Below are 26,500 nucleotides of genomic sequence, written 5' to 3'. Positions count from 1 at the left end.
ACTTGAGAGCAAAGATCACATTCAATCTCATTCAAGGCACGGATGTGAATGCAACGGGATGAAATTACTGAAATGATGCCTGCCCTCGAACTGTGATGATGGACTACCCGACTCGCCAATAATATTGGGTTCTGGTGTATTGAAATACAGGAGCTGCTGGATTTGTGTGTTTTCTTACCCCCTCACCATAGTTTGTCAAATGTTTATACAACTGAACTTATATTCAAGGTTTGTTTCTCTTCATATGTTTTACTGGTTTACATTTGTCTCAGCAACCTGTTGAATGATTCTTCTGCTTTCAAAACAAAATGACAACAGGATGAATGCACACACTTGAAAATACAATACATGCAATGTTATGCATCATAGTGATGCAACCTCCTTTCAGTTTCATACTGCATGTCAATTGAAATCCTTACTGAAATGCACACCTTCTCAAGATTGCGCTTGACTGGCGTGTCAGGCACTCAATTACAGCTGTTTTATCAAGACAATGTGTTCGTTTTGTAAAATATAGTTCCGGTCTGGTGTGGCACCCCAGCTAACGCACAACGTTGCCACAACGTTTCGTGTTAGCAGGGACTGTCTGCGGCGCGCTGGTGTGTCCCGGACTTTAGAGTAGAGAGACAGTTCAACTGCAAGTATGAGCGGCAGAAACGGATATTGCCTTCCCTTTAAGTAGAGCGTCAGGGACAGCTTCCCCGGCTTACGGCCATACTAGCCAGAATACGCCCGATCTCGTCCGATCTCGGAAGCTAAGCAGGCTCGGGCCTGGTCAGTACTTGGATGGGAGACCGCCTGGGAATACCAGGTGCTGTAAGCTTTTGCATCTTTTACACACCAGAGGGCGACAAATCACGAGTTTTAACTTTGGATACACGCAATTTCATCATTATTTCAGATTTGACTTCCCCAAATACACAGGCATACAATAGATCTTGTTCTCCAACGTAAACGGTCCCTAGTAACTAGGGTACATTCGTAAATAAATTGAGCATCATGGCTAGAAGTGACTAAATGTTGCCTAATCTTTCTCATCGAGAAATGACACAATTACAGCAACACAAAAAGGAACTCCACCGGACAAAGTTCAGTGCTCACAAGGAGCCTCATTCAACACACACGGTTCCATTCCCATTCATGCAAAGCACGAAAGTGTAAAACTTGGGAACATACTTGAGAGCAAAGATCACATTCAATCTCATTCAAGTCACGGATGTGAATGCAACGGGATGAAATTACTGAAATGATGCCTGCCCTCGAACTGTGATGATGGACTACCCGACTCGCCAATAATATTGGGTTCTGGTGTATTGAAATACAGGAGCTGCTGGATTTGTGTGTTTTCTTACCCCCTCACCATAGTTTGTCAAATGTTTAAACAACTGAACTTATATTCAAGGTTTGTTTCTCTTCACATGTTTTACTGGTTTACATTTGTCTCAGCAACCTGTTGAATGATTCTTCTGCTTTCAAAACAAAATGACAACAGGATGAATGCACACACTTGAAAATACAATACATGCAATGTTATGCATCATAGTGATGCAACCTCCTTTCAGTTTCATACTGCATGTCAATTGAAATCCTTACTGAAATGCACACCTTCTCAAGATTGCGCTTGACTGGCGTGTCAGGCACTCAATTACAGCTGTATTATCAAGACAATGTGTTCGTTTTGTAAAATATAGTTCCGGTCTGGTGTGGCACCCCAGTTAACGCACAACGTTGCCACAACGTTTCGTGTTAGCAGGGACTGTCTGCGGCGCGCTGGTGTGTCCCGGACTTTAGAGTAGAGAGACAGTTCAACTGCAAGTATGAGCGGCAGAAACGGATATTGCCTTCCCTTTAAGTAGAGCATCAGGGACAGCCTCCCCGGCTTACGGCCATACTAGCCTGAATACGCCCGATCTCGTCCGATCTCGGAAGCTAAGCAGGCTCCTGCCTGGTCAGTACTTGGATGGGAGACCGCCTGGGAATACCAGGTGCTGTAAGCTTTTGCATCTTTTACACACCAGAGGGCGACAAATCACGAGTTTTAACTTTGGATACACGCAATTTCATCATTATTTCAGATTTGACTTCCCCAAATACACAGGCATACAATAGATCTTGTTCTCCAATGTAAACGGTCCCTAGTAACTAGGGTACATTCGTAAATAAATTGAGCATCATGGCTAGAAGTGACTAAATGTTGCCTAATCTTTCTCATCGAGAAATGACACAATTACAGCAACACAAAAAGGAACTCCACCGGACAAAGTTCAGTGCTCACAAGGAGCCTCATTCAACACACACGGTTCCATTCCCATTCATGCAAAGCACGAAAGTGTAAAACTTGGGAACATACTTGAGAGCAAAGATCACATTCAATCTCATTCAAGGCACGGATGTGAATGCAACGGGATGAAATTACTGAAATGATGCCTGCCCTCGAACTGTGATGATGGACTACCCGACTCGCCAATAATATTGGGTTCTGGTGTATTGAAATACAGGAGCTGCTGGATTTGTGTGTTTTCTTACCCCCTCACCATAGTTTGTCAAATGTTTAAACAACTGAACTTATATTCAAGGTTTGTTTCTCTTCATATGTTTTACTGGTTTACATTTGTCTCAGCAACCTGTTGAATGATTCTTCTGCTTTCAAAACAAAATGACAACAGGATGAATGCACACACTTGAAAATACAATACATGCAATGTTATGCATCATAGTGATGCAACCTCCTTTCAGTTTCATACTGCATGTCAATTGAAATCCTTACTGAAATGCACACCTTCTCAAGATTGCGCTTGACGGGCGTGTCAGGCACTCAATTACAGCTGTTTTATCAAGACAATGTGTTCGTTTTGTAATATATAGTTCCGGTCTGGTGTGGCACCCCAGCTAACGCACAACGTTGCCACAACGTTTCGTGTTAGCAGGGACTGTCTGCAGCGTGCTGGTGTGTCCCGGACTTTAGAGTAGAGAGACAGTTCAACTGCAAGTATGAGCGGCAGAAACGGATATTGCCTTCCCTTTAAGTAGAGGGTCAAGGACAGCCTCCCTGGCTTACGGCCATACTAGCCTGAATACGCCCGATCTCGTCCGATCTCGGAAGCTAAGCAGGCTCGGGCCTGGTCAGTACTTGGATGGGAGACCGCCTGGGAATACCAGGTGCTGTAAGATTTTGCATCTTTTACACACCAGAGGGCGACAAATCACGAGTTTTAACTTTGGATACACGCAATTTCATCATTATTTCAGATTTGACTTCCCCAAATACACAGGCATACAATAGATCTTGTTCTCCAACGTAAACGGTCCCTAGTAACTAGGGTACATTCGTAAATAAATTGAGCATCATGGCTAGAAGTGACTAAATGTTGCCTAATCTTTCTCATCGAGAAATGACACAATTACAGCAACACAAAAAGGAACTCCACCGGACAAAGTTCAGTGCTCACAAGGAGCCTCATTCAACACACACGGTTCCATTCCCATTCATGCAAAGCACGAAAGTGTAAAACTTGGGAACATACTTGAGAGCAAAGATCATATTCAATCTCATTCAAGGCACGGATGTGAATGCAACGGGATGAAATTACTGAAATGATGCCTGCTCTCGAACTGTGATGATGGACTACCCGACTCGCCAATAATATTGGGTTCTGGTGTATTGAAATACAGGAGCTGCTGGATTTGTGTGTTTTCTTACCCCCTCACCATAGTTTGTCAAATGTTTAAACAACTGAACTTATATTCAAGGTTTGTTTCTCTTCATATGTTTTACTGGTTTACATTTGTCTCAGCAACCTGTTGAATGATTCTTCTGCTTTCAAAACAAAATGACAACAGGATGAATGCACACACTTGAAAATACAATACATGCAATGTTATGCATCATAGTGATGCAACCTCCTTTCAGTTTCATACTGCATGTCAATTGAAATCCTTACTGAAATGCACACCTTCTCAAGATTGCGCTTGACTGGCGTGTCAGGCACTCAATTACAGCTGTATTATCAAGACAATGTGTTCGTTTTGTAAAATATAGTTCCGGTCTGGTGTGGCACCCCAGCTAACGCACAACGTTGCCACAACGTTTCGTGTTAGCAGGGACTGTCTGCAGCGTGCTGGTGTGTCCCGGACTTTAGAGTAGAGAGACAGTTCAACTGCAAGTATGAGCGGCAGAAACGGATATTGCCTTCCCTTTAAGTAGAGGGTCAAGGACAGCCTCCCTGGCTTACGGCCATACTAGCCTGAATACGCCCGATCTCGTCCGATCTCGGAAGCTAAGCAGGCTCGGGCCTGGTTAGTACTTGGATGGGAGACCGCCTGGGAATACCAGGTGCTGTAAGCTTTTTCATCTTTTACACACCAGAGGGCGACAAATCACGAGTTTTAACTTTGGATACACGCAATTTCATCATTATTTCAGATTTGACTTCCCCAAATACACAGGCATACAATAGATCTTGTTCTCCAACGTAAACGGTCCCTAGAAACTAGGGTACATTCGTAAATAAATTCAGCATCATGGCTAGAAGTGACTAAATGTTGCCTAATCTATCTCATCGAGAAATGACACAATTACAGCAACACAAAAAGGAACTCCACCGGACAAAGTTCAGTGCTCACAAGGAGCCTCATTCAACACACACGGTTCCATTCCCATTCATGCAAAGCACGAAAGTGTAAAACTTGGGAACATACTTGAGAGCAAAGATCACATTCAATCTCATTCAAGGCACGGATGTGAATGCAACGGGATGAAATAACTGAAATGATGCCTGCCCTCGAACTGTGATGATGGACTACCCGACTCGCCAATAATATTGGCTTCTGGTGTATTGAAATACAGGAGCTGCTGGATGTGTGTGTTTTCTTACCCCCTCACCATAGTTTGTCAAATGTTTAAACAACTGAACTTATATTCAAGGTTTGTTTCTCTTCATATGTTTTACTGGTTTACATTTGTCTCAGCAACCTGTTGAATGATTCTTCTGCTTTCAAAACAAAATGACAACAGGATGAATGCACACACTTGAAAATACAATACATGCAATGTTATGCATCATAGTGATGCAACCTCCTTTCAGTTTCATACTGCATGTCAATTGAAATCCTTACTGAAATGCACACCTTCTCAAGATTGCGCTTGACTGGCGTGTCAGGCACTCAATTACAGCTGTTTTATCAAGACAATGTGTTCGTTTTGTAATATATAGTTCCGGTCTGGTGTGGCACCCCAGCTAACGCACAACGTTGCCACAACGTTTCGTGTTAGCAGGGACTGTCTGCGGCGCGCTGGTGTGTCCCGGACTTTAGAGTAGAGAGACAGTTCAACTGCAAGTATGAGCGGCAGAAACGGATATTGCCTTCCCTTTAAGTAGAGCGTCAGGGACAGCCTCCCTGGCTTACGGCCATACTAGCCTGAATACGCCCGATCTCGTCCGATCTCGGAAGCCAAGCAGGTTCGGGCCTGGTCAGTACTTGGATGGGAGACCGCCTGGGAATACCAGGTGCTGTAAGCTTTTGCACCTTTTACACACCAGAGGGCGACAAATCACGAGTTTTAACTTTGGATACACACAATTTCATCATTATTTCAGATTTGACTTCCCCAAATACACAGGCATACAATAGATCTTGTTCTCCAACGTAAACGGTCCCTAGTAACTAGGGTACATTCGTAAATAAATTGAGCATCATGGCTAGAAGTGACTAAATGTTGCCTAATCTTTCTCATCAAGAAATGACACAATTACAGCAACACAAAAAGGAACTCCACCGGACAAAGTTCAGTGCTCACAAGGAGCCTCATTCAACACACACGGTTCCATTCCCATTCATGCAAAGCACGAAAGTGTAAAACTTGGGAACGTACTTGAGAGCAAAGATCACATTCAATCTCATTCAAGGCACGGATGTGAATGCAACGGGATGAAATTACTGAAATGATGCCTGCCCTCGAACTGTGATGATGGACTACCCGACTCGCCAATAATATTGGGTTCTGGTGTATTGAAATACAGGAGCTGCTGGATTTGTGTGTTTTCTTACCCCCTCACCATAGTTTGTCAAATGTTTAAACAACTGAACTTATATTCAAGGTTTGTTTCTCTTCATATGTTTTACTGGTTTACATTTGTCTCAGCAACCTGTTGAATGATTCATCTGCTTTCAAAACAAAATGACAACAGGATGAATGCACACACTTGAAAATACACTACATGCAATGTTATGCATCATAGTGATGCAACCTCCTTTCAGTTTCATACTGCATGTCAATTGAAATCCTTACTGAAATGCACACCTTCTCAAGATTGCGCTTGACTGGCGTGACAGGCACTCAATTACAGCTGTTTTATCAAGACAATGTGTTCGTTTTGTAAAATATAGTTCCGGTCTGGTGTGGCACCCCAGCTAACGCACAACGTTGCCACAACGTGGCGTGTTAGCAGGGACAGTCTGCGGCGCGCTGGTGTGTCCCGGGCTTTAGAGTAGAGAGACAGTTCAACTGTAAGTATGAACGGCAGAAACGGATATTGCCTTCCCTTTAAGTAGAGCGTCAGGAACAGCCTCCCTGGCTTATGGCCATTCTAGCCTGAATACGCCCGATCTCGTCCGATCTCGGAAGCCAAGCAGGCTCGGGCCTGGTCAGCACTTGGATGGGAGACCGCCTGGGAATACCAGGTGCTGTAAGCTTTTGCACCTTTTACACACCAGAGGGCGACAAATCACGAGTTTTAACTTTGGATACACACAATTTCATCATTATTTCAGATTTGACTTCCCCAAATACACAGGCATACAATAGATCTTGTTCTCCAACGTAAACGGTCCCTAGTAACTAGGGTACATTCGTAACTAAATTGAGCATCATGGCTTGAAGTGACTAAATGTTGCCTAATCTTTCTCATCAAGAAATGACACAATTACAGCAACACAAAAAGGAACTCCACCGGACAAAGTTCAGTGCTCACAAGGAGCCTCATTCAACACACACGGTTCCATTCCCATTCATGCAAAGCAAGAAAGTGTAAAACTTGGGAACATACTTGAGAGCAAAGATCACATTCAATCTCATTCAAGGCACGGATGTGAATGCAACGGGATGAAATTACTGAAATGATGCCTGCCCTCGAACTGTGATGATGGACTACCCGACTCGCCAATCATGTTGGGTTCTGGTGTATTGAAATACAGGAGCTGCTGGATTTGTATGTTTTCTTACCCCCTCACCATAGTTTGTCAAATGTTTAAACAACTGAACTTATATTCAAGGTTTGTTTCTCTTCATATGTTTTACTGGTTTACATTTGTCTCAGCAACCTGTTGAATGATTCTTCTGCTTTCAAAACAAAATGACAACAGGATGAATGCACACACTTGAAAATACAATACATGCAATGTTATGCATCATAGTGATGCAACCTCCTTTCAGTTTCATACTGCATGTCAATTGAAATCCTTACTGAAATGCACACCTTGTCAAGATTGCGCTTGACTCGCGTGTCAGGCACTCAATTACAGCTGTTTTATCAAGACAATGTGTTCGTTTTGTAATATATAGTTCCGGTCTGGTGTGGCACCCCAGCTAACGCACAACGTTGCCACAATGTTGCCACAACGTGGCGTGTTAGCAGGGACTGTCTGCGGCGCGCTGGTGTGTCCCGGGCTTTAGAGTAGAGAGACAGTTCAACTGTAAGTATGAACGGCAGAAACGGATATTGCCTTCCCTTTAAGTAGAGCGTCAGGGAGAGCCTCCCTGGCTTACGGCCATACTAGCCTGAATACGCCCGATCTCGTCCGATCTCGGAAGCTAAGCAGGCTCGGGCCTGGTCAGTACTTGGATGGGAGACCGCCTGGGAATACCAGGTGCTGTAAGCTTTTGCATCTTTTACACACCAGAGGGCGACAAATCACGAGTTTTAACTTTGGATACACGCAATTTCATCATTATTTCAGATTTTACTTCCCCAAATACACAGGCATACAATAGATCTTGTTCTCCAACGTAAACGGTCCCTAGTAACTAGGGTACATTCGTAAATAAATTGAGCATCATGGCTAGAAGTGACTAAATGTTGCCTAATCTTTCTCATCGAGAAATGACACAATTACAGCAACACAAAAAGGAACTCCACCGGACAAAGTTCAGTGCTCACAAGGAGCCTCATTCAACACACACGGTTCCATTCCCATTCATGCAAAGCACGAAAGTGTAAAACTTGGGAACATACTTGAGAGCAAAGATCACATTCAATCTCATTCAAGGCACGGATGTGAATGCAACGGGATGAAATTACTGAAATGATGCCTGCCCTCGAACTGTGATGATGGACTACCCGACTCGCCAATAATATTGGGTTCTGGTGTATTGAAATACAGGAGCTGCTGGATTTGTGTGTTTTCTTACCCCCTCACCATAGTTTGTCAAATGTTTAAACAACTGAACTTATATTCAAGGTTTGTTTCTCTTCATATGTTTTACTGGTTTACATTTGTCTCAGCAACCTGTTGAATGATTCTTCTGCTTTCAAAACAAAATGACAACAGGATGAATGCAAACACTTGAAAATACAATACATGCAATGTTATGCATCATAGTGATGCAACCTCCTTTCAGTTTCATACTGCATGTCAATTGAAATCCTTACTGAAATGCACACCTTCTCAAGATTGCGCTTGACTGGCGTGTCAGGCACTCAATTACAGCTGTTTTATCAAGACAATGTGTTCGTTTTGTAATATATAGTTCCGGTCTGGTGTGGCACCCCAGCTAACGCACAACGTTGCCACAATGTTGCCACAACGTGGCGTGTTAGCAGGGACTGTCTGCGGCGCGCTGGTGTGTCCCGGGCTTTAGAGTAGAGAGACAGTTCAACTGTAAGTATGAACGGCAGAAACGGATATTGCCTTCCCTTTAAGTAGAGCGTCAGGGACAGCCTCCCTGGCTTACGGCCATACTAGCCTGAATACGCCCAATCTCGTCCGATCTCGGAAGCTAAGCAGGCTCGGGCCTGGTCAGTATTTGGATGGGAGACCGCCTGGGAATACCAGGTGCTGTAAGCTTTTGCATCTTTTACACACCAAAGGGCGACAAATCACAAGTTTTAACTTTGGATACACGCAATTTCATCATTATTTCAGATTTGACTTCCCCAAATACACAGGCATACAATAGATCTTGTTCTCCAACGTAAACGGTCCCTAGTAACTAGTGTACATTTGTAAATAAATTGAGCATCATGGCTAGAAGTGACTAAATGTTGCCTAATCTTTCTCATCGAGAAATGACACAATTACAGCAACACAAAAAGGAACTCCACCGGACAAAGTTCAGTGCTCACAAGGAGCCTCATTCAACACACACGGTTCCATTCCCATTCATGCAAAGCACGAAAGTGTAAAACTTGGGAACATACTTGAGAGCAAAGATCACATTGAATCTCATTCAAGGCACGGATGTGAATGCAACGGGATGAAATTACTGAAATGATGCCTGCCCTCGAACTGTGATGATGGACTACCCGACTCGCCAATAATATTGGCTTCTGGTGTATTGAAATACAGGAGCTGCTGGATTTGTGTGTTTTCTTACCCCCTCACCATAGTTTGTCAAATGTTTAAACAACTGAACTTATATTCAAGGTTTGTTTCTCTTCATATGTTTTACTGGTTTACATTTGTCTCAGCAACCTGTTGAATGATTCTTCTGCTTTCAAAACAAAATGACAACAGGATGAATGCACACACTTGAAAATACAATACATGCAATGTTATGCATCATAGTGATGCAACCTCCTATCAGTTTCATACTGCATGTCAATTGAAATCCTTACTGAAATGCACACCTTCTCAAGATTGCGCTTGACTGGCATGTCAGGCACTCAATTACAGCTGTTTTATCAAGACAATGTGTTCGTTTTGTAATATATAGTTCCGGTCTGATGTGGCACCCCAGCTAACGCACAACGTTGCCACAATGTTGCCACAACGTTTCGTGTTAGCAGGGACTGTCTGCGGCGCGCTGGTGTGTCCCGGGCTTTAGAGTAGAGAGACAGTTCAACTGTAAGTATGAACGGCAGAAACGGATATTGCCTTCCCTTTAAGTAGAGCGTCAGGGACAGCCTCCCTGGCTTACGGCCATACTAGCCTGAATACGCCCGATCTCGTCCGATCTCGGAAGCTAAGCAGGCTCGGGCCTGGTCAGTACTTGGATGGGAGACTGCCTGGGAATACCAGGTGCTGTAAGCTTTTGCATCTTTTACACACCAGAGGGCGACAAATCACGAGTTTTAACTTTGGATACACGCAATTTCATCATTATTTCAGATTTGACTTCCCCAAATACACAGGCATACAATAGATCTTGTTCTCCAACGTAAACGGTCCCTAGTAACTAGGGTACATTCGTAAATAAATTGAGCATCATGGCTAGAAGTGACTAAATGTTGCCTAATCTTTCTCATCGAGAAATGACACAATTACAGCAACACAAAAAGGAACTCCACCGGACAAAGTTCAGTGCTCACAAGGAGCCTCATTCAACACACACGGTTCCATTCCCATTCATGCAAAGCACGAAAGTGTAAAACTTGGGAACATACTTGAGAGCAAAGATCACATTCAATCTCATTCAAGGCACGGATGTGAATGCAACGGGATGAAATTACTGAAATGATGCCTGCCCTCGAACTGTGATGATGGACTACCCGACTCGCCAATAATATTGGGTTCTGGTGTATTGAAATACAGGAGCTGCTGGATTTGTGTGTTTTCTTACCCCCTCACCATAGTTTGTCAAATGTTTAAACAACTGAACTTATATTCAAGGTTTGTTTCTCTTCATATGTTTTACTGGTTTACATTTGTCTCAGCAACCTGTTGAATGATTCTTCTGCTTTCAAAACAAAATGACAACAGGATGAATGCACACACTTGAAAATACAAAACATGCAATGTTATGCATCATAGTGATGCAACCTCCTTTCAGTTTCATACTGCATGTCAATTGAAATCCTTACTGAAATGCACACCTTCTCAAGATTGCGCTTGACTGGCGTGTCAGGCACTCAATTACAGCTGTTTTATCAAGACAAATGTGTTCGTTTTGTAAAATATAGTTCCGGTCTGGTGTGGCACCCCAGCTAACGCACAACGTTGCCACAACGTGGCATATTAGCAGGGACTGTCTGCGGCGCGCTGGTGTGTCCCGGGCTTTAGAGTAGAGAGACAGTTCAACTGTAAGTATGAACGGCAGAAACGGATATTGCCATCCCTTTAAGTAGAGCGTCAGGGACAGCCTCCCTGGCTTACGGCCATACTAGCCTGAATACGCCCGATCTCGTCCGATCTCGGAAGCTAAGCAGGCTCGGGCCTGGTCAGTACTTGGATGGGAGACCGCCTGGGAATACCAGGTGCTGTAAGCTTTTGCATCTTTTACACACCAGAGCGCGACAAATCACGAGTTTTAACTTTGGATACACGCAATTTCATCATTATTTCAGATTTGACTTCCCCAAATACACAGGCATACAATAGATCTTGTTCTCCAACGTAAACGGTCCCTAGTAACTAGGGTACATTCGTAAATAAATTGAGCATCATGGCTAGAAGTGACTAAATGTTGCCTAATCTTTCTCATCGAGAAATGACACAATTACAGCAACACAAAAAGGAACTCCACCGGACAAAGATCAGTGCTCACAAGGAGCCTCATTCAACACACACGGTTCCATTCCCATTCATGCAAAGCACGAAAGTGTAAAACTTGGGAACATACTTGAGAGCAAAGATCACATTCAATCTCATTCAAGGCACGGATGTGAATGCAACGGGGTGAAATTACTGAAATGATGCCTGCCCTCGAACTGTGATGATGGACTACCCGACTCGCCAATAATATTGGGTTCTGGTGTATTGAAATACAGGAGCTGCTGGATTTGTGTGTTTTCTTACCCCCTCACCATAGTTTGTCAAATGTTTAAACAACTGAACTTATATTCAAGGTTTGTTTCTCTTCATATGTTTTACTGGTTTACATTTGTCTCAGCAACCTGTTGAATGATTCTTCTGCTTTCAAAACAAAATGACAACAGGATGAATGCACACACTTGAAAATATAATACATGCAATGTTATGCATCATAGTGATGCAACCTCCTTTCAGTTTCATACTGCATGTCAATTGAAATCCTTACTGAAATGCACACCTTCTCAAGATTGCGCTTGACTGGCGTGTCAGGCACTCAATTACAGCTGTTTTATCAAGACAAATGTGTTCGTTTTGTAAAATATAGTTCCGGTCTGGTGTGGCACCCCAGCTAACGCACAACGTTGCCACAACGTGGCATATTAGCAGGGACTGTCTGCGGCGCGCTGGTGTGTCCCGGGCTTTAGAGTAGAGAGACAGTTCAACTGTAAGTATGAACGGCAGAAACGGATATTGCCATCCCTTTAAGTAGAGCGTCAGGGACAGCCTCCCTGGCTTACGGCCATACTAGCCTGAATACGCCCGATCTCGTCCGATCTCGGAAGCTAAGCAGGCTCGGGCCTGGTCAGTACTTGAATGGGAGACCGCCTGGGAATACCAGGTGCTGTAAGCTTTTGCATCTTTTACACACCAGAGCGCGACAAATCACGAGTTTTAACTTTGGATACACGCAATTTCATCATTATTTCAGATTTGACTTCCCCAAATACACAGGCATACAATAGATCTTGTTCTCCAACGTAAACGGTCCCTAGTAACTAGGGTACATTCGTAAATAAATTGAGCATCATGGCTAGAAGTGACTAAATGTTGCCTAATCTTTCTCATCGAGAAATGACACAATTACAGCAACACAAAAAGAACTCCACCGGACAAAGTTCAGTGCTCACAAGGAGCCTCATTCAACACACACGGTTCCATTCCCATTCATGCAAAGCACGAAAGTGTAAAACTTGGGAACATACTTGAGAGCAAAGATCACATTCAATCTCATTCAAGGCACGGATGTGAATGCAACGGGATGAAATTACTGAAATGATGCCTGCCCTCGAACTGTGATGATGGACTACCCGACTCGCCAATAATATTGGCTTCTGGTGTATTGAAATACAGGAGCTGCTGGATTTGTGTCATTTCTTACCCCCTCACCATAGTTTGTCAAATGTTTAAACAACTGAACTTATATTGAAGGTTTGTTTCTCTTCATATGTTTTACTGGTTTACATTTGTCTCAGCAACCTGTTGAATGATTCTTCTGCTTTCAAAACAAAATGACAACAGGATGAATGCACACACTTGAAAATACAATACATGCAATGTTATGCATCATAGTGATGCAACCTCCTTTCAGTTTCATACTGCATGTCAATTGAAATCCTTACTGAAATGCACACCTTCTCAAGATTGCGCTTGACTGGCGTGTCAGGCACTCAATTACAGCTGTTTTATCAAGACAATGTGTTCGTTTTGTAAAATATAGTTCCGGTCTGGTGTGGCACCCCAGCTAACGCACAACGTTGCCACAACGTGGCGTGTTAGCAGGGACTGTCTGTGGCGCGCTGGTGTGTCCCGGGCTTTAGAGTAGAGAGACAGTTCAACTGTAAGTATGAATGGCAGAAACGGATATTGCCTTCCCTTTAAATATAGCGTCAGGGACAGCCTCCCTGGCTTACGCCCATACTAGCCTGAATACGCCCGATCTCGTCCGATCTCGGAAGCCAAGCAGGCTCGGGCCTGGTTAGTACTTGGATGGGAGACCGCCTGGGAATACCAGGTGCTGTAAGCTTTTGCACCTTTTACACACCAGAGGGCGACAAATCACGAGTTTTAACTTTGGATACACACAATTTCATCATTATTTCAGATTTTACTTCCCCAAATACACAGGCATACAATAGATCTTGTTCTCCAACGTAAACGGTCCCTAGTAACTAGGGTACATTCGTAAATAAATTGAGCATCATGGCTAGAAGTGACTAAATGTTGCCTAATCTTTCTCATCAAGAAATGACACAATTACAGCAACACAAAAAGGAACTCCACCGGACAAAGTTCAGTGCTCACAAGGAGCCTCATTCAACACACACGGTTCCATTCCCATTCATGCAAAGCAAGAAAGTGTAAAACTTGGGAACATACTTGAGAGCAAAGATCACATTCAATCTCATTCAAGGCACGGATGTTAATGCAACGGGATGAAATTACTGAAATGATGCCTGCCCTCGAACTGTGATGATGGACTACCCGACTCGCCAATCATGTTGGGTTCTGGTGTATTGAAATACAGGAGCTGCTGGATTTGTATGTTTTCTTACCCCCTCACCATAGTTTGTCAAATGTTTAAACAACTGAACTTATATTCAAGGTTTGTTTCTCTTCATATGTTTTACTGGTTTACATTTGTCTCAGCAACCTGTTGAATGATTCTTCTGCTTTCAAAACAAAATGACAACAGGATGAATGCACACACTTGAAAATACAATACATGCAATGTTATGCATCATAGTGATGCAACCTCCTTTCAGTTTCATACTGCATGTCAATTGAAATCCTTACTGAAATGCACACCTTGTCAAGATTGCGCTTGACTGGCGTGTCAGGCACTCAATTACAGCTGTTTTATCAAGACAATGTGTTCGTTTTGTAATATATAGTTCCGGTCTGGTGTGGCACCCCAGCTAACGCACAACGTTGCCACAATGTTGCCACAACGTGGCGTGTTAGCAGGGACTGTCTGCGGCGCGCTGGTGTGTCCCGGGCTTTAGAGTAGAGAGACAGTTCAACTGTAAGTATGAACGGCAGAAACGGATATTGCCTTCCCTTTAAGTAGAGCGTCAGGGACAGCCTCCCTGGCTTACGGCCATACTAGCCTGAATACGCCCGATCTCGTCCGATCTTGGAAGCTAAGCAGGCTCGGGCCTGGTCAGTACTTGGATGGGAGACCGCCTGGGAATACCAGGTGCTGTAAGCTTTTGCATCTTTTACACACCAGAGGGCGACAAATCACGAGTTTTAACTTTGGATACACGCAATTTCATCATTATTTCAGATTTGACTTCCCCAAATACACAGGCATACAATAGATCTTGTTCTCCAACGTAAACGGTCCCTAGTAACTAGGGTACATTCGTAAATAAATTGAGCATCATGGCTAGAAGTGACTAAATGTTGCCTAATCTTTCTCATCGAGAAATGACACAATTACAGCAACACAAAAAGGAACTCCACCGGACAAAGTTCAGTGCTCACAAGGAGCCTCATTCAACACACACGGTTCCATTCCCATTCATGCAAAGCACGAAAGTGTAAAACTTGGGAACATACTTGAGAGCAAAGATCACATTGAATCTCATTCAAGGCACGGATGTGAATGCAACGGGATGAAATTACTGAAATGATGCCTGCCCTCGAACTGTGATGATGGACTACCCGACTCGCCAATAATATTGGCTTCTGGTGTATTGAAATACAGGAGCTGCTGGATTTGTGTGTTTTCTTACCCCCTCACCATAGTTTGTCAAATGTTTAAACAACTGAACTTATATTCAAGGTTTGTTTCTCTTCATATGTTTTACTGGTTTACATTTGTCTCAGCAACCTGTTGAATGATTCTTCTGCTTTCAAAACAAAATGACAACAGGATGAATGCACACACTTGAAAATACAATACATGCAATGTTATGCATCATAGTGATGCAACCTCCTTTCAGTTTCATACTGCATGTCAATTGAAATCCTTACTGAAATGCACACCTTCTCAAGATTGCGCTTGACTGGCGTGTCAGGCACTCAATTACAGCTGTTTTATCAAGACAATGTGTTCGTTTTGTAATATATAGTTCCGGTCTGGTGTGGCACCCCAGCTAACGCACAACGTTGCCACAATGTTGCCACAACGTTTCGTGTTAGCAGGGACTGTCTGCGGCGCGCTGGTGTGTCCCGGGCTTTAGAGTAGAGAGACAGTTCAACTGTAAGTATGAACGGCAGAAATGGATATTGCCATCCCTTTAAGTAGAGCGTCAGGGACAGCCTCCCTGGCTTACGGCCATACTAGCCTGAATACGCCCGATCTCGTCCGATCTCGGAAGCTAAGCAGGCTCGGGCCTGGTCAGTACTTGGATGGGAGACCGCCTGGGAATACCAGGTGCTGTAAGCTTTTGCATCTTTTACACACCAGAGCGCGACAAATCACGAGTTTTAACTTTGGATACACGCAATTTCATCATTATTTCAGATTTGACTTCCCCAAATACACAGGCATACAATAGATCTTGTTCTCCAACGTAAACGGTCCCTAGTAACTAGGGTACATTCGTAAATAAATTGAGCATCATGGCTAGAAGTGACTAAATGTTGCCTAATCTTTCTCATCGAGAAATGACACAATTACAGCAACACAAAAAGGAACTCCACCGGACAAAGATCAGTGCTCACAAGGAGCCTCATTCAACACACACGGTTCCATTCCCATTCATGCAAAGCACGAAAGTGTAAAACTTGGGAACATACTTGAGAGCAAAGATCACATTCAATCTCATTCAAGGCACGGATGTGAATGCAACGGGGTGAAATTACTGAAATGATGCCTGCCCTCGAACTGTGATGATGGACTACCCGACTCGCCAATAATATTGGGTTCTGGTGTATTGAAATACAGGAGCTGCTGGATTTGTGTGTTTTCTTACCCCCTCACCATAGTTTGTCAAATGTTTAAACAACTGAACTTATATTCAAGGTTTTTTTCTCTTCATATGTTTTACTGGTTTACATTTGTCTCAGCAACCTGTTGAATGATTCTTCTGCTTTCAAAACAAAATGACAACAGGATGAATGCACACACTTGAAAATACAATACATGCAATGTTATGCATCATAGTGATGCAACCTCCTTTCAGTTTCATACTGCATGTCAATTGAAATCCTTACTGAAATGCACACCTTCTCAAGATTGCGCTTGACTGGCGTGTCAGGCACTCAATTACAGCTGTTTTATCAAGACAAATGTGTTCGTTTTGTAAAATATAGTTCCGGTCTGGTGTGGCACCCCAGCTAACGCACAACGTTGCCACAATGTTGCCACAACGTGGCGTGTTAGCAGGGACTGTCTGCGGCGCGCTGGTGTGTCCCGGGCTTTAGAGTAGAGAGACAGTTCAACTGTAAGTATGAACGGCAGAAACGGATATTGCCATCCCTTTAAGTAGAGCGTCAGGGACAGCCTCCCTGGCTTACGGCCATACTAGCCTGAATACGCCCGATCTCGTCCGATCTCGGAAGCTAAGCAGGCTCGGGGCTGGTCAGTACTTGGATGGAAGACCGCCTGGGAATACCAGGTGCTGTAAGCTTTTGCATCTTTTACACACCAGAGCGCGACAAATCACGAGTTTTAACTTTGGATACACGCAATTTCATCATTATTTCAGATTTGACTTCCCCAAATACACAGGCATACAATAGATCTTGTTCTCCAACGTAAACGGTCCCTAGTAACTAGGGTACATTCGTAAATAAATTGAGCATCATGGCTAGAAGTGACTAAATGTTGCCTAATCTTTCTCATCGAGAAATGACACAATTACAGCAACACAAAAAGGAACTCCACCGGACAAAGATCAGTGCTCACAAGGAGCCTCATTCAACACACACGGTTCCATTCCCATTCATGCAAAGCACGAAAGTGTAAAACTTGGGAACATACTTGAGAGCAAAGATCACATTCAATCTCATTCAAGGCACGGATGTGAATGCAACGGGGTGAAATTACTGAAATGATGCCTGCCCTCGAACTGTGATGATGGACTACCCGACTCGCCAATAATATTGGGTTCTGGTGTATTGAAATACAGGAGCTGCTGGATTTGTGTGTTTTCTTACCCCCTCACCATAGTTTGTCAAATGTTTAAACAACTGAACTTATATTCAAGGTTTGTTTCTCTTCATATGTTTTACTGGTTTACATTTGTCTCAGCAACCTGTTGAATGATTCTTCTGCTTTCAAAACAAAATGACAACAGGATGAATGCACACACTTGAAAATACAATACATGCAATGTTATGCATCATAGTGATGCAACCTCCTTTCAGTTTCATACTGCATGTCAATTGAAATCCTTACTGAAATGCACACCTTCTCAAGATTGCGCTTGACTGGCGTGTCAGGCACTCAATTACAGCTGTTTTATCAAGACAAATGTGTTCGTTTTGTAAAATATAGTTCCGGTCTGGTGTGGCACCCCAGCTAACGCACAACGTTGCCACAACGTGGCATATTAGCAGGGACTGTCTGCGGCGCGCTGGTGTGTCCCGGGCTTTAGAGTAGAGAGACAGTTCAACTGTAAGTATGAACGGCAGAAACGGATATTGCCATCCCTTTAAGTAGAGCGTCAGGGACACCCTCCCTGGCTTACGGCCATACTAGCCTGAATACGCCCGATCTCGTCCGATCTCGGAAGCTAAGCAGGCTCGGGCCTGGTCAGTACTTGGATGGGAGACCGCCTGGGAATACCAGGTGCTGTAAGCTTTTGCATCTTTTACACACCAGAGCGCGACAAATCACGAGTTTTAACTTTGGATACACGCAATTTCATCATTATTTCAGATTTGACTTCCCCAAATACACAGGCATACAATAGATCTTGTTCTCCAACGTAAACGGTCCCTAGTAACTAGGGTACATTCGTAAATAAATTGAGCATCATGGCTAGAAGTGACTAAATGTTGCCTAATCTTTCTCATCGAGAAATGACACAATTACAGCAACACAAAAAGGAACTCCACCGGACAAAGATCAGTGCTCACAAGGAGCCTCATTCAACACACACGGTTCCATTCCCATTCATGCAAAGCACGAAAGTGTAAAACTTGGGAACATACTTGAGAGCAAAGATCACATTGAATCTCATTCAAGGCACGGATGTGAATGCAACGGGATGAAATTACTGAAATGATGCCTGCCCTCGAACTGTGATGATGGACTACCCGACTCGCCAATAATATTGGGTTCTGGTGTATTGAAATACAGGAGCTGCTGGATTTGTGTGTTTTCTTACCCCCTCACCATAGTTTGTCAAATGTTTAAACAACTGAACTTATATTCAAGGTTTGTTTCTCTTCATATGTTTTACTGGTTTACATTTGTCTCAGCAACCTGTTGAATGATTCTTCTGCTTTCAAAACAAAATGACAACAGGATGAATGCACACACTTGAAAATACAATACATGCAATGTTATGCATCATAGTGATGCAACCTCCTTTCAGTTTCATACTGCATGTCAATTGAAATCCTTACTGAAATGCACACCTTCTCAAGATTGCGCTTGACTGGCGTGTCAGGCACTCAATTACAGCTGTTTTATCAAGACAAATGTGTTCGTTTTGTAAAATATAGTTCCGGTCTGGTGTGGCACCCCAGCTAACGCACAACGTTGCCACAACGTGGCATATTAGCAGGGACTGTCTGCGGCGCGCTGGTGTGTCCCGGGCTTTAGAGTAGAGAGACAGTTCAACTGTAAGTATGAACGGCAGAAACGGATATTGCCATCCCTTTAAGTAGAGCGTCAGGGACAGCCTCCCTGGCTTACGGCCATACTAGTCTGAATACGCCCGATCTCGTCCGATCTCGGAAGCTAAGCAGGCTCGGGCCTGGTCAGTACTTGAATGGGAGACCGCCTGGGAATACCAGGTGCTGTAAGCTTTTGCATCTTTTACACACCAGAGCGCGACAAATCACGAGTTTTAACTTTGGATACACGCAATTTCATCATTATTTCAGATTTGACTTCCCCAAATACACAGGCATACAATAGATCTTGTTCTCCAACGTAAACGGTCCCTAGTAACTAGGGTACATTCGTAAATAAATTGAGCATCATGGCTAGAAGTGACTAAATGTTGCCTAATCTTTCTCATCGAGAAATGACACAATTACAGCAACACAAAAAGGAACTCCACCGGACAAAGATCAGTGCTCACAAGGAGCCTCATTCAACACACACGGTTCCATTCCCATTCATGCAAAGCACGAAAGTGTAAAACTTGGGAACATACTTGAGAGCAAAGATCACATTCAATCTCATTCAAGGCACGGATGTGAATGCAACGGGGTGAAATTACTGAAATGATGCCTGCCCTCGAACTGTGATGATGGACTACCCGACTCGCCAATAATATTGGGTTCTGGTGTATTGAAATACAGGAGCTGCTGGATTTGTGTGTTTTCTTACCCCCTCACCATAGTTTGTCAAATGTTTAAACAACTGAACTTATATTCAAGGTTTGTTTCTCTTCATATGTTTTACTGGTTTACATTTGTCTCAGCAACCTGTTGAATGATTCTTCTGCTTTCAAAACAAAATGACAACAGGATGAATGCACACACTTGAAAATACAATACATGCAATGTTATGCATCATAGTGATGCAACCTCCTTTCAGTTTCATACTGCATGTCAATTGAAATCCTTACTGAAATGCACACCTTCTCAAGATTGCGCTTGACTGGCGTGTCAGGCACTCAATTACAGCTGTTTTATCAAGACAAATGTGTTCGTTTTGTAAAATATAGTTCCGGTCTGGTGTGGCACCCCAGCTAACGCACAACGTTGCCACAACGTGGCATATTAGCAGGGACTGTCTGCGGCGCGCTGGTGTGTCCCGGGCTTTAGAGTAGAGAGACAGTTCAACTGTAAGTATGAACGGCAGAAACGGATATTGCCATCCCTTTAAGTAGAGCGTCAGGGACAGCCTCCCTGGCTTACGGCCATACTAGCCTGAATACGCCCGATCTCGTCCGATCTCGGAAGCTAAGCAGGCTCGGGCCTGGTCAGTACTTGGATGGGAGACCGCCTGGGAATACCAGGTGCTGTAAGCTTTTGCATCTTTTACACACCAGAGCGCGACAAATCACGAGTTTTAACTTTGGATACACGCAATTTCATCATTATTTCAGATTTGACTTCCCCAAATACACAGGCATACAATAGATCTTGTTCTCCAACGTAAACGGTCCCTAGTAACTAGGGTACATTCGTAAATAAATTGAGCATCATGGCTAGAAGTGACTAAATGTTGCCTAATCTTTCTCATCGAGAAATGACACAATTACAGCAACACAAAAAGGAACTCCACCGGACAAAGATCAGTGCTCACAAGGAGCCTCATTCAACACACACGGTTCCATTGCCATTCATGCAAAGCACGAAAGTGTAAAACTTGGGAACATACTTGAGAGCAAAGATCACATTCAATCTCATTCAAGGCACGGATGTGAATGCAACGGGATGAAATTACTGAAATGATGCCTGCCCTCGAACTGTGATGATGGACTACCCGACTCGCCAATAATATTGGGTTCTGGTGTATTGAAATACAGGAGCTGCTGGATTTGTGTGTTTTCTTACCCCCTCACCATAGTTTGTCAAATGTTTAAACAACTGAACTTATATTCAAGGTTTGTTTCTCTTCATATGTTTTACTGGTTTACATTTGTCTCAGCAACCTGTTGAATGATTCTTCTGCTTTCAAAACAAAATGACAACAGGATGAATGCACACACTTGAAAATACAATACATGCAATGTTATGCATCATAGTGATGCAACCTCCTTTCAGTTTCATACTGCATGTCAATTGAAATCCTTACTGAAATGCACACCTTCTCAAGATTGCGCTTGACTGGCGTGTCAGGCACTCAATTACAGCTGTTTTATCAAGACAAATGTGTTCGTTTTGTAAAATATAGTTCCGGTCTGGTGTGGCACCCCAGCTAACGCACAACGTTGCCACAACGTGGCATATTAGCAGGGACTGTCTGCGGCGCGCTGGTGTGTCCCGGGCTTTAGAGTAGAGAGACAGTTCAACTGTAAGTATGAACGGCAGAAACGGATATTGCCATCCCTTTAAGTAGAGCGTCAGGGACAGCCTCCCTGGCTTACGGCCATACTAGCCTGAATACGCCCGATCTCGTCCGATCTCGTCCGATCTCGGAAGCTAAGCAGGCTCGGGCCTGGTCAGTACTTGGATGGGAGACCGCCTGGGAATACCAGGTGCTGTAAGCTTTTGCATCTTTTACACACCAAAGGGCGACAAATCACGAGTTTTAACTTTGGATACACGCAATTTCATCATTATTTCAGATTTGACTTCCCCAAATACACAGGCATACAATAGATCTTGTTCTCCAACGTAAACGGTCCCTAGTAACTAGGGTACATTCGTAAATAAATTGAGCATCATGGCTAGAAGTGACTAAATGTTGCCTAATCTTTCTCATCGAGAAATGACACAATTACAGCAACACAAAAAGGAACTCCACCGGACAAAGATCAGTGCTCACAAGGAGCCTCATTCAACACACACGGTTCCATTCCCATTCATGCAAAGCACGAAAGTGTAAAACTTGGGAACATACTTGAGAGCAAAGATCACATTCAATCTCATTCAAGGCACGGATGTGAATGCAACGGGATGAAATTACTGAAATGATGCCTGCCCTCGAACTGTGATGATGGACTACCCGACTCGCCAATAATATTGGGTTCTGGTGTATTGAAATACAGGAGCTGCTGGATTTGTGTGTTTTCTTACCCCCTCACCATAGTTTGTCAAATGTTTAAACAACTGAACTTATATTCAAGGTTTGTTTCTCTTCATATGTTTTACTGGTTTACATTTGTCTCAGCAACCTGTTGAATGATTCTTCTGCTTTCAAAACAAAATGACAACAGGATGAATGCACACACTTGAAAATACAATACATGCAATGTTATGCATCATAGTGATGCAACCTCCTTTCAGTTTCATACTGCATGTCAATTGAAATCCTTACTGAAATGCACACCTTCTCAAGATTGCGCTTGACTGGCGTGTCAGGCACTCAATTACAGCTGTTTTATCAAGACAAATGTGTTCGTTTTGTAAAATATAGTTCCGGTCTGGTGTGGCACCCCAGCTAACGCACAACGTTGCCACAACGTGGCATATTAGCAGGGACTGTCTGCGGCGCGCTGGTGTGTCCCGGGCTTTAGAGTAGAGAGACAGTTCAACTGTAAGTATGAACGGCAGAAACGGATATTGCCATCCCTTTAAGTAGAGCGTCAGGGACAGCCTCCCTGGCTTACGGCCATACTAGCCTGAATACGCCCGATCTCGTCCGATCTCGGAAGCTAAGCAGGCTCGGGCCTGGTCAGTACTTGGATGGGAGACCGCCTGGGAATACCAGGTGCTGTAAGCTTTTGCATCTTTTACACACCAGAGCGCGACAAATCACGAGTTTTAACTTTGGATACACGCAATTTCATCATTATTTCAGATTTGACTTCCCCAAATACACAGGCATACAATAGATCTTGTTCTCCAACGTAAACGGTCCCTAGTAACTAGGGTACATTCGTAAATAAATTGAGCATCATGGCTAGAAGTGACTAAATGTTGCCTAATCTTTCTCATCGAGAAATGACACAATTACAGCAACACAAAAAGGAACTCCACCGGACAAAGATCAGTGCTCACAAGGAGCCTCATTCAACACACACGGTTCCATTCCCATTCATGCAAAGCACGAAAGTGTAAAACTTGGGAACATACTTGAGAGCAAAGATCACATTCAATCTCATTCAAGGCACGGATGTGAATGCAACGGGATGAAATTACTGAAATGATGCCTGCCCTCGAACTGTGATGATGGACTACCCGACTCGCCAATAATATTGGGTTCTGGTGTATTGAAATACAGGAGCTGCTGGATTTGTGTGTTTTCTTACCCCCTCACCATAGTTTGTCAAATGTTTAAACAACTGAACTTATATTCAAGGTTTGTTTCTCTTCATATGTTTTACTGGTTTACATTTGTCTCAGCAACCTGTTGAATGATTCTTCTGCTTTCAAAACAAAATGACAAAAGGATGAATGCACACACTTGAAAATACAATACATGCAATGTTATGCATCATAGTGATGCAACCTCCTTTCAGTTTCATACTGCATGTCAATTGAAATCCTTACTGAAATGCACACCTTCTCAAGATTGCGCTTGACTGGCGTGTCAGGCACTCAATTACAGCTGTTTTATCAAGACAATGTGTTCGTTTTGTAATATATAGTTCCGGTCTGGTGTGGCACCCCAGCTAACGCACAACGTTGCCACAATGTTGCCACAACGTGGCGTGTTAGCAGGGACTGTCTGCGGCGCGCTGGTGTGTCCCGGGCTTTAGAGTAGAGAGACAGTTCAACTGTAAGTATGAACGGCAGAAACGGATATTGCCTTCCCTTTAAGTAGAGCGTCAGGGACAGCCTCCCTGGCTTACGGCCATACTAGCCTGAATACGCCCGATCTCGTCCGATCTCGGAAGCTAAGGAGGCTTGGGCCTGGTCAGTACTTGTATGGGAGACCACCTGGGAATACCAGGTGCTGTAAGCTTTTGCATCTTTTACACACCAGAGGGCGACAAATCACGAGTTTTAACTTTGGATACACGCAATTTCATCATTATTTCAGATTTGACTTCCCCAAATACACAGGCATACAATAGATCTTGTTCTCCAACGTAAACGGTCCCTAGTAACTAGGGTACATTCGTAAATAAATTGAGCATCATGGCTAGAAGTGACTAAATGTTGCCTAATCTTTCTCATCGAGAAATGACACAATTACAGCAACACAAAAAGGAACTCCACCGGACAAAGTTCAGTGCTCACAAGGAGCCTCATTCAACACACACGGTTCCATTCCCATTCATGCAAAGCACGAAAGTGTAAAACTTGGGAACATACTTGAGAGCAAAGATCACATTGAATCTCATTCAAGGCACGGATGTGAATGCAACGGGATGAAATTACTGAAATGATGCCTGCCCTCGAACTGTGATGATGGACTACCCGACTCGCCAATAATGTTGGGTTCTGGTGTATTGAAATACAGGAGCTGCTGGATTTGTATGTTTTCTTACCCCCTCACCATAGTTTGTCAAATGTTTAAACAACTGAACTTATATTCAAGGTTTGTTTCTCTTCATATGTTTTACTGGTTTACATTTGTCTCAGCAACCTGTTGAATGATTCTTCTGCTTTCAAAACAAAATGACAACAGGATGAATGCACACACTTGAAAATACAATACATGCAATGTTATGCATCATAGTGATGCAACCTCCTTTCAGTTTCATACTGCATGTCAATTGAAATCCTTACTGAAATGCACACCTTCTCAAGATTGCGCTTGACTGGCGTGTCAGGCACTCAATTACAGCTGTTTTATCAAGACAATGTGTTCGTTTTGTAATATATAGTTCCGGTCTGGTGTGGCACCCCAGCTAACGCACAACGTTGCCACAATGTTGCCACAACGTGGCGTGTTAGCAGGGACTGTCTGCGGCGCGCTGGTGTGTCCCGGGCTTTAGAGTAGAGAGACAGTTCAACTGTAAGTATGAACGGCAGAAACGGATATTGCCTTCCCTTTAAGTAGAGCGTCAGGGACAGCCTCCCTGGCTTACGGCCATACTAGCCTGAATACGCCCGATCTCGTCCGATCTCGGAAGCTAAGCAGGCTCGGGCCTGGTCAGTACTTGGATGGGAGACCGCCTGGGAATACCAGGTGCTGTAAGCTTTTGCATCTTTTACACACCAGAGGGCGACAAATCACGAGTTTTAACTTTGGATACACGCAATTTCATCATTATTTCAGATTTGACTTCCCCAAATACACAGGCATACAATAGATCTTGTTCTCCAACGTAAACGGTCCCTAGTAACTAGGGTACATTCGTAAATAAATTGAGCATCATGGCTAGAAGTGACTAAATGTTGCCTAATCTTTCTCATCGAGAAATGACACAATTACAGCAACACAAAAAGGAACTCCACCGGACAAAGTTCAGTGCTCACAAGGAGCCTCATTCAACACACACGGTTCCATTCCCATTCATGCAAAGCACGAAAGTGTAAAACTTGGGAACATACTTGAGAGCAAAGATCACATTCAATCTCATTCAAGGCACGGATGTGAATGCAACGGGATGAAATTACTGAAATGATGCCTGCCCTCGAACTGTGATGATGGACTACCCGACTCGCCAATAATATTGGGTTCTGGTGTATTGAAATACAGGAGCTGCTGGATTTGTGTGTTTTCTTACCCCCTCACCATAGTTTGTCAAATGTTTAAACAACTGAACTTATATTCAAGGTTTGTTTCTCTTCATATGTTTTACTGGTTTACATTTGTCTCAGCAACCTGTTGAATGATTCTTCTGCTTTCAAAACAAAATGACAACAGGATGAATGCAAACACTTTAAAATACAATACATGCAATGTTATGCATCATAGTGATGCAACCTCCTTTCAGTTTCATACTGCATGTCAATTGAAATCCTTACTGAAATGCACACCTTCTCAAGATTGCGCTTGACTGGCGTGTCAGGCACTCAATTACAGCTGTATTATCAAGACAATGTGTTCGTTTTGTAAAATAAAGTTCCGGTCTGGTGTGGCACCCCAGCTAACGCACAACGTTGCCACAATGTT

The 26,500-nt window shown here is 43.5% G+C and overlaps 21 non-coding genes and 1 pseudogene across 21 annotated transcripts; all 22 read left to right on the top strand.

The window, feature by feature from the left end:
• The first annotated feature begins 704 nt into the window (after positions 1–704).
• Positions 705–823, top strand: LOC136741571 (5S ribosomal RNA). Its single transcript, XR_010814257.1, has one exon. It is a non-coding gene; the product is annotated as a 5S ribosomal RNA (ribosomal RNA).
• Positions 824–1,878: 1,055 nt separating this feature from the next.
• On the top strand, positions 1,879–1,997 carry LOC136741665 (5S ribosomal RNA). Its single transcript, XR_010814348.1, has one exon. It is a non-coding gene; the product is annotated as a 5S ribosomal RNA (ribosomal RNA).
• A 1,055-nt stretch (positions 1,998–3,052) lies between these two features.
• LOC136741559 (5S ribosomal RNA) lies at positions 3,053–3,171 on the top strand. Its single transcript, XR_010814246.1, has one exon. It is a non-coding gene; the product is annotated as a 5S ribosomal RNA (ribosomal RNA).
• Positions 3,172–4,226: 1,055 nt separating this feature from the next.
• LOC136741750 (5S ribosomal RNA) lies at positions 4,227–4,345 on the top strand. Its single transcript, XR_010814395.1, has one exon. It is a non-coding gene; the product is annotated as a 5S ribosomal RNA (ribosomal RNA).
• A 1,055-nt stretch (positions 4,346–5,400) lies between these two features.
• LOC136741600 (5S ribosomal RNA) lies at positions 5,401–5,519 on the top strand. Its single transcript, XR_010814286.1, has one exon. It is a non-coding gene; the product is annotated as a 5S ribosomal RNA (ribosomal RNA).
• Positions 5,520–6,574: 1,055 nt separating this feature from the next.
• On the top strand, positions 6,575–6,693 carry LOC136741691 (5S ribosomal RNA). The gene has a single exon (XR_010814371.1). It is a non-coding gene; the product is annotated as a 5S ribosomal RNA (ribosomal RNA).
• A 1,066-nt stretch (positions 6,694–7,759) lies between these two features.
• LOC136741755 (5S ribosomal RNA) lies at positions 7,760–7,878 on the top strand. The gene has a single exon (XR_010814400.1). It is a non-coding gene; the product is annotated as a 5S ribosomal RNA (ribosomal RNA).
• Positions 7,879–8,944: 1,066 nt separating this feature from the next.
• Positions 8,945–9,063, top strand: LOC136741661 (5S ribosomal RNA). The gene has a single exon (XR_010814344.1). It is a non-coding gene; the product is annotated as a 5S ribosomal RNA (ribosomal RNA).
• A 1,066-nt stretch (positions 9,064–10,129) lies between these two features.
• On the top strand, positions 10,130–10,248 carry LOC136741537 (5S ribosomal RNA). The gene has a single exon (XR_010814225.1). It is a non-coding gene; the product is annotated as a 5S ribosomal RNA (ribosomal RNA).
• Positions 10,249–11,304: 1,056 nt separating this feature from the next.
• Positions 11,305–11,423, top strand: LOC136741754 (5S ribosomal RNA). The gene has a single exon (XR_010814399.1). It is a non-coding gene; the product is annotated as a 5S ribosomal RNA (ribosomal RNA).
• A 1,056-nt stretch (positions 11,424–12,479) lies between these two features.
• LOC136741452 (5S ribosomal RNA) lies at positions 12,480–12,598 on the top strand. Its single transcript, XR_010814145.1, has one exon. It is a non-coding gene; the product is annotated as a 5S ribosomal RNA (ribosomal RNA).
• A 1,054-nt stretch (positions 12,599–13,652) lies between these two features.
• Positions 13,653–13,771, top strand: LOC136741612 (5S ribosomal RNA). The gene has a single exon (XR_010814297.1). It is a non-coding gene; the product is annotated as a 5S ribosomal RNA (ribosomal RNA).
• Positions 13,772–14,837: 1,066 nt separating this feature from the next.
• On the top strand, positions 14,838–14,956 carry LOC136741556 (5S ribosomal RNA). Its single transcript, XR_010814243.1, has one exon. It is a non-coding gene; the product is annotated as a 5S ribosomal RNA (ribosomal RNA).
• Positions 14,957–16,022: 1,066 nt separating this feature from the next.
• On the top strand, positions 16,023–16,141 carry LOC136741753 (5S ribosomal RNA). Its single transcript, XR_010814398.1, has one exon. It is a non-coding gene; the product is annotated as a 5S ribosomal RNA (ribosomal RNA).
• Positions 16,142–17,208: 1,067 nt separating this feature from the next.
• On the top strand, positions 17,209–17,327 carry LOC136741676 (5S ribosomal RNA). Its single transcript, XR_010814359.1, has one exon. It is a non-coding gene; the product is annotated as a 5S ribosomal RNA (ribosomal RNA).
• A 1,056-nt stretch (positions 17,328–18,383) lies between these two features.
• On the top strand, positions 18,384–18,502 carry LOC136741752 (5S ribosomal RNA). Its single transcript, XR_010814397.1, has one exon. It is a non-coding gene; the product is annotated as a 5S ribosomal RNA (ribosomal RNA).
• A 1,056-nt stretch (positions 18,503–19,558) lies between these two features.
• On the top strand, positions 19,559–19,677 carry LOC136741562 (5S ribosomal RNA). Its single transcript, XR_010814249.1, has one exon. It is a non-coding gene; the product is annotated as a 5S ribosomal RNA (ribosomal RNA).
• A 1,056-nt stretch (positions 19,678–20,733) lies between these two features.
• On the top strand, positions 20,734–20,852 carry LOC136741751 (5S ribosomal RNA). The gene has a single exon (XR_010814396.1). It is a non-coding gene; the product is annotated as a 5S ribosomal RNA (ribosomal RNA).
• Positions 20,853–21,908: 1,056 nt separating this feature from the next.
• On the top strand, positions 21,909–22,037 carry LOC136741677 (uncharacterized; annotated as a pseudogene).
• Positions 22,038–23,093: 1,056 nt separating this feature from the next.
• On the top strand, positions 23,094–23,212 carry LOC136741748 (5S ribosomal RNA). Its single transcript, XR_010814394.1, has one exon. It is a non-coding gene; the product is annotated as a 5S ribosomal RNA (ribosomal RNA).
• A 1,066-nt stretch (positions 23,213–24,278) lies between these two features.
• On the top strand, positions 24,279–24,397 carry LOC136741643 (5S ribosomal RNA). The gene has a single exon (XR_010814327.1). It is a non-coding gene; the product is annotated as a 5S ribosomal RNA (ribosomal RNA).
• Positions 24,398–25,463: 1,066 nt separating this feature from the next.
• On the top strand, positions 25,464–25,582 carry LOC136741736 (5S ribosomal RNA). Its single transcript, XR_010814392.1, has one exon. It is a non-coding gene; the product is annotated as a 5S ribosomal RNA (ribosomal RNA).
• The last annotated feature ends 918 nt before the right edge of the window (positions 25,583–26,500 follow it).

The sequence above is a fragment of the Amia ocellicauda genome, unplaced genomic scaffold, assembly GCF_036373705.1.
Source record: "Amia ocellicauda isolate fAmiCal2 unplaced genomic scaffold, fAmiCal2.hap1 HAP1_SCAFFOLD_68, whole genome shotgun sequence".
In the NCBI taxonomy this organism is placed as follows: Eukaryota; Metazoa; Chordata; class Actinopteri; order Amiiformes; family Amiidae; genus Amia; species Amia ocellicauda.
This window is presented reverse-complemented; position numbering and strand designations above follow the sequence as displayed.